At 67.0% G+C, this 6,000-nt stretch overlaps 1 protein-coding gene across 1 annotated transcript in view; it reads left to right on the top strand.

Moving 5' to 3' along the window:
• The first annotated feature begins 1,412 nt into the window (after positions 1-1,412).
• The window catches only part of LOC143768056 (uncharacterized), a 77,467-nt gene continuing 72,879 nt past the window's right edge, over positions 1,413-6,000 (top strand). Inside the window, exon 1 of the mRNA XM_077256725.1 lies at positions 1,413-1,508. The gene's annotated coding sequence lies outside the window, so the exon portion shown is untranslated. The remainder of the gene's footprint in view (positions 1,509-6,000) is intronic.

Here is a 6,000-nt window from a genome sequence, read left to right as displayed (position 1 = left end):
TTAACCCTTGACATGATCCACCCTAAAAGAGGTATTAAACCCTGGAACAAATCATGACAATATGAAGCTAGGTCTGGACAATGGAGATGTTTACAAATTTAACATATGTGTGTATGCATTAAAATACATATGTATTTATGTCAGCTAAGTATTGATTTATGAAGATTTTAGTAGACATTTGTCTAAATGGAGATTTGAGAAAACACACTTTTGTAAGGTTAATATGTTATGAAAAACATACACAGTAACTTACGGATTAAGCTCCATGATTGGCCTGAGAAATACTAAATTGCGGGAGTACACATATTGTCTCATTTTTGAAGCACCTGATGTGCAGTGGAGGGTATTAAATTCACTCCTGAACTGGTTCCTCGCTGAGCTCCATCGCCGTTTAACCAAATCAACTGTTGGAACTTTAAAAAAGCACACTGATGACATCCTGTGCGGTACGTGTTTACACAGACCCATTGACTTGTATAGGTCCATGTGATCCGAGCAGCTGCACAAAAATGAACATGTCTCCAGGTGGGGCACACGGTCTGTGGAAACACTGACATGTGCACAGATTCATTCATAGGCGTGTGTACGGGACACACTGACGAGTGAAAGAGGCCTAACATAGATTTCTCCCAGTTAATACAAAGCCTCGAAAAATCCCCAAACTGGTTAATCATAGATATAGAGTTTATCAATGACTCCTCTGTAGCCTCAAGAAAACCAACAGGTCATCTGCATCCAATGTCACCCTTCCTTCCACAGAGCGATGCACAAAGCCCTTTATCTCCCCACTAGTCCGGAGTTTAATTATTATTATTTCTATAGCACCATTAATTCCATGGTGCTGTACATGAGAAGGGGTGACATCAAAATACAAATATCACTTACAGTAAACAAACTAACAATGACAGACTGGTACAGAGGGGCGAGGACCCTGCCCTAGCGGGCTTACATTCTACAGCCAGGGGTTGTATCACCAATGCGAACAGCCCAGGGGGGACAGGGGGCAGCCCGGCCTAGTTCCCCTACACAGCTCAAAAGCCGCTGACGGACAACCATTTATTGTAATTCTGGCAGATGGATTGCAGTATAAAAGCTTCACCAGGACAGGAATACGGGACCGAAACCCAAGACCCTCATGACCGACCACAAGTACTGCCACTCCACGCTATCAAAAGGTTTCACCGCATCGAGCGAGAGATCTGCCCTCCCCCTACATTCTGCGACTGTGCCTGTAGATTAATAGAGACGTCGCAAATTCACACCTCGTACACACACGGCTCTGCTACATCCACACTGTAAACCCCTCCTGACCCCACACAGAAACTGCCCCTCATCCAGCACCATGACAACCAGCAAGCAGAGTCCTGCATACACTGAGGGCCCTGATCATGTGACCCTGACTCCTCCCCTCATGTGACCTCATCACAGGTCCTGTGCGGCTCTGCGGGTGGAGGTCGGTGCTGGAGGCTCCATTATTCTCTATGTGGAGTGCAGCTCTGCAGGTGGAGGTCGGTGCTGGAGGCTCCATTATTCTCTATGTGGAGTGCGGCTTTGTGGGTGGAGGTCGGTGCTGGAGGCTCCATTATTCTCTACTAGCTATTGAACCCGTTCTACGCCCGGGTGGCGAGCATTTATATTGGTATATGGTCTCCATCCTGGTATGTGCTGCTCCCATCTTGCTCTCCCATCCTATCATGTGCTCCCATCCTGCGCGCTGAGTGCGGGCGGCTGTGCGTGTCGGTGCTGAGTGCGGGCGGCTGCGTGGCTGTGCTGAGTGCGGGCGGTGGTGCGTGGCTGTGCTGAGTGCGGGCGGCGGTGCGTGGCTGTGCTGAGTGCGGGCGGCGGTGCGTGGCTGTGCTGAGTGCGGTCGGCTGTGCGTGGCTGTGCTGAGTGCGGGCGGCGGTGCGTGGCTGTGCTGAGTGCGGGCGGCGGTGCGTGGCTGTGCTGAGTGCGGTCGGCTGTGCGTGGCTGTGCTGAGTGCGGGCGGCGGTGCGTGGCTGTGCTGAGTGCGGGCGGCGGTGCGTGGCTGTGCTGAGTGCGGGCGGCGGTGCGTGGCTGTGCTGAGTGCGGGCGGCGGTGCGTGGCTGTGCTGAGTGCGGGCGGCGGTGCGTGGCTGTGCTGAGTGCGGGCGGCGGTGCGTGGCTGTGCTGAGTGCGGTCGGCTGTGCGTGGCTGTGCTGAGTGCGGGCGGCGGTGCGTGGCTGTGCTGAGTGCGGGCGGCGGTGCGTGGCTGTGCTGAGTGCGGGCGGCGGTGCGTGGCTGTGCTGAGTGCGGGCGGCGGTGCGTGGCTGTGCTGAGTGCGGGCGGCGGTGCGTGGCTGTGCTGAGTGCGGGCGGCGGTGCGTGGCTGTGCTGAGTGCGGTCGGCTGTGCGTGGCTGTGCTGAGTGCGGGTGGCTGTGCTGAGTGCGGGCGGCGGTGCATGGCTGTGCTGAGTGCGGGCGGCGGTGCGTGGCTGTGCTGAGTGCGGTCGGCTGTGCGTGGCTGTGCTGAGTGCGGGCGGCGGTGCGTGGCTGTGCTGAGTGCGGGCGGCGGTGCATGGCTGTGCTGAGTGCGGGCGGCGGTGCGTGGCTGTGCTGAGTGCGGGCGGCGGTGCGTGGCTGTGCTGAGTGCGGGCGGCGGTGCGTGGCTGTGCTGACTGCGGGCGGCGGTGCGTGGCTGTGCTGAGTGCGGGCGGCAGTGCGTGGCTGTGCTGAGTGCGGTCGGCTGTGCGTGGCTGTGCTGAGTGCGGGCGGTTGTGCTGAGTGCGGGCGGCTGTGCTGAGTGCGGGCGGCTGTGCTGAGTGCGGGCGGCTGTGCTGAGTGCGGGCGGCTGTGCTGAGTGCGGGCGGCTGTGCTGAGTGCGGGCGGCTGTGCTGAGTGCGGGCGGCTGCGCGTGGCGGTGCTGAGTGCGGGCGGCTGCGCGTGGCTGCGCTGAGTGCGGGCGGCTGCGCTGAGTGCGGGCGGCTGCGCTGAGTGCGGGCGGCTGCGCTGAGTGCGTGCGGCTGCGCTGAGTGCGGGCGGCTGCGCGTGGCGGTGCTGAGTGCGGGCGGCTGTGCGTGGCGGTGCTGAGTGCGGGCGGCTGCGCGTGGCGGTGCTGAGTGCGGGCGGCTGTGCTGAGTGCGGGCGGCTGTGCTGAGTGCGGGCGGCTGTGCTGAGTGCGGGCGGCTGTGCGCGGCTGTGCTGAGTGCGGGCGGCTGTGCTGAGTGCGGGCGGCTGTGCTGAGTGCGGGCGGCTGTGCTGAGTGCGGGCGGCTGTGCTGAGTGCGGGCGGCTGTGCTGAGTGCGGGCGGCTGTGCTGAGTGCGGGCGGCTGTGCTGAGTGCGGGCGGCTGTGCTGAGTGCGGGCGGCTGTACGTGGCTGTGCTGAGTGCGGGGCGGCTGTGCTGAGTGCGGGGCGGCTGTGCTGAGTGCGGGGCGGCTGTGCTGAGTGCGGGCGGCTGTGCGTGGCGGTGCTGAGTGCGGGCGGCTGTGCGTGGCGGTGCTGAGTGCGGGCGGCGGCGCTGAGTGCGGGCGGCTGCGCGTGGCGGCGCTGAGTGCGGGCGGCTGCGCGTGGCGGCGCTGAGTGCGGGCGGCTGCGCGTGGCGGCGCTGAGTGCGGGCGGCTGTGCTGAGTGTGGGCGGCTGTGCGTGGCGGTGCTGAGTGCGGGCGGCTGTGCGTGGCGGCGCTGAGTGCGGGCGGCTGCACGCGGCTGTGCTGAGTGCGGGCGGCTGTGCTGAGTGCGGGCGGCTGTGCTGAGTGCGGGCGGCTGTGCGTGGCTGTGGTGAGTGCGGGCGGCTGTGGTGAGTGCGGGCGGCTGTGCGTGGCGGTGCTGAGTGCGGGCGGCTGTGGTGAGTGCGGGCGGCTGTGGTGAGTGCGGGCGGCTGCGCGTGGCTGTGGTGAGTGCGGGCGGCTGCGCGTGGCTGTGGTGAGTGCGGGCGGCTGCGCGTGGCTGTGGTGAGTGCGGGCGGCTGCGCGTGGCTGTGGTGAGTGCGGGCGGCTGCGCGTGGCGGTGGTGAGTGCGGGCGGCTGTGCTGAGTGTGGGCGGCTGTGCGTGGCGGTGCTGAGTGCGGGCGGCTGTGCGTGGCGGCGCTGAGTGCGGGCGGCTGCACGCGGCTGTGCTGAGTGCGGGCGGCTGTGCTGAGTGCGGGCAGCTGTGCTGAGTGCGGGCGGCTGTGCGTGGCTGTGCTGAGTGCGGGCGGTTGTGCTGAGTGCGGGCGGCTGTGCTGAGTGCGGGCGGCTGTGCTGAGTGCGGGCGGCTGTGCTGAGTGCGGGCGGCTGTGCTGAGTGCGGGCGGCTGTGCTGAGTGCGGGCGGCTGTGCTGAGTGCGGGCGGCTGCGCGTGGCGGTGCTGAGTGCGGGCGGCTGCGCGTGGCTGCGCTGAGTGCGGGCGGCTGCGCTGAGTGCGGGCGGCTGCGCTGAGTGCGGGCGGCTGCGCTGAGTGCGTGCGGCTGCGCTGAGTGCGGGCGGCTGCGCGTGGCGGTGCTGAGTGCGGGCGGCTGTGCGTGGCGGTGCTGAGTGCGGGCGGCTGCGCGTGGCGGTGCTGAGTGCGGGCGGCTGTGCTGAGTGCGGGCGGCTGTGCTGAGTGCGGGCGGCTGTGCTGAGTGCGGGCGGCTGTGCGCGGCTGTGCTGAGTGCGGGCGGCTGTGCTGAGTGCGGGCGGCTGTGCTGAGTGCGGGCGGCTGTGCTGAGTGCGGGCGGCTGTGCTGAGTGCGGGCGGCTGTGCTGAGTGCGGGCGGCTGTGCTGAGTGCGGGCGGCTGTGCTGAGTGCGGGCGGCTGTGCTGAGTGCGGGCGGCTGTACGTGGCTGTGCTGAGTGCGGGGCGGCTGTGCTGAGTGCGGGGCGGCTGTGCTGAGTGCGGGGCGGCTGTGCTGAGTGCGGGCGGCTGTGCGTGGCGGTGCTGAGTGCGGGCGGCTGTGCGTGGCGGTGCTGAGTGCGGGCGGCGGCGCTGAGTGCGGGCGGCTGCGCGTGGCGGCGCTGAGTGCGGGCGGCTGCGCGTGGCGGCGCTGAGTGCGGGCGGCTGCGCGTGGCGGCGCTGAGTGCGGGCGGCTGTGCTGAGTGTGGGCGGCTGTGCGTGGCGGTGCTGAGTGCGGGCGGCTGTGCGTGGCGGCGCTGAGTGCGGGCGGCTGCACGCGGCTGTGCTGAGTGCGGGCGGCTGTGCTGAGTGCGGGCGGCTGTGCTGAGTGCGGGCGGCTGTGCGTGGCTGTGGTGAGTGCGGGCGGCTGTGGTGAGTGCGGGCGGCTGTGCGTGGCGGTGCTGAGTGCGGGCGGCTGTGGTGAGTGCGGGCGGCTGTGGTGAGTGCGGGCGGCTGCGCGTGGCTGTGGTGAGTGCGGGCGGCTGCGCGTGGCTGTGGTGAGTGCGGGCGGCTGCGCGTGGCTGTGGTGAGTGCGGGCGGCTGCGCGTGGCTGTGGTGAGTGCGGGCGGCTGCGCGTGGCGGTGGTGAGTGCGGGCGGCTGTGCTGAGTGTGGGCGGCTGTGCGTGGCGGTGCTGAGTGCGGGCGGCTGTGCGTGGCGGCGCTGAGTGCGGGCGGCTGCACGCGGCTGTGCTGAGTGCGGGCGGCTGTGCTGAGTGCGGGCAGCTGTGCTGAGTGCGGGCGGCTGTGCGTGGCTGTGGTGAGTGCGGGCGGCTGTGGTGAGTGCGGGCGGCTGTGCGTGGCGGTGCTGAGTGCGGGCGGCTGCGCGTGGCTGTGGTGAGTGCGGGCGGCTGTGGTGAGTGCGGGGCGGCTGCGCGTGGCTGTGGTGAGTGCGGGCGGCTGCGCGTGGCTGTGGTGAGTGCGGGCGGCTGCGCGTGGCTGTGGTGAGTGCGGGCGGCTGCGCGTGGCTGTGGTGAGTGCGGGCGGCTGCGCGTGGCTGTGGTGAGTGCGGGCGGCTGCGCGTGGCGGTGGTGAGTGCGGGCGGCTGTGCGTGGCGGTGGTGAGTGCTGGGGGCCTGAGCAGGCGGGGACACCGGCGAGCTGTGGGGGTCAGGTGCCGGAGTCGCCGCTAGCTCAGGCCCCCGGCACTTGCTATATTTACCTGCCCCCCGTTCCACTGCTGCGCGCCGCTCCATCTTC

This window comes from Ranitomeya variabilis, chromosome 4 (genome assembly GCF_051348905.1).
Source record: "Ranitomeya variabilis isolate aRanVar5 chromosome 4, aRanVar5.hap1, whole genome shotgun sequence".
NCBI lineage: Eukaryota > Metazoa > Chordata > Amphibia > Anura > Dendrobatidae > Ranitomeya > Ranitomeya variabilis.
This window is presented reverse-complemented; position numbering and strand designations above follow the sequence as displayed.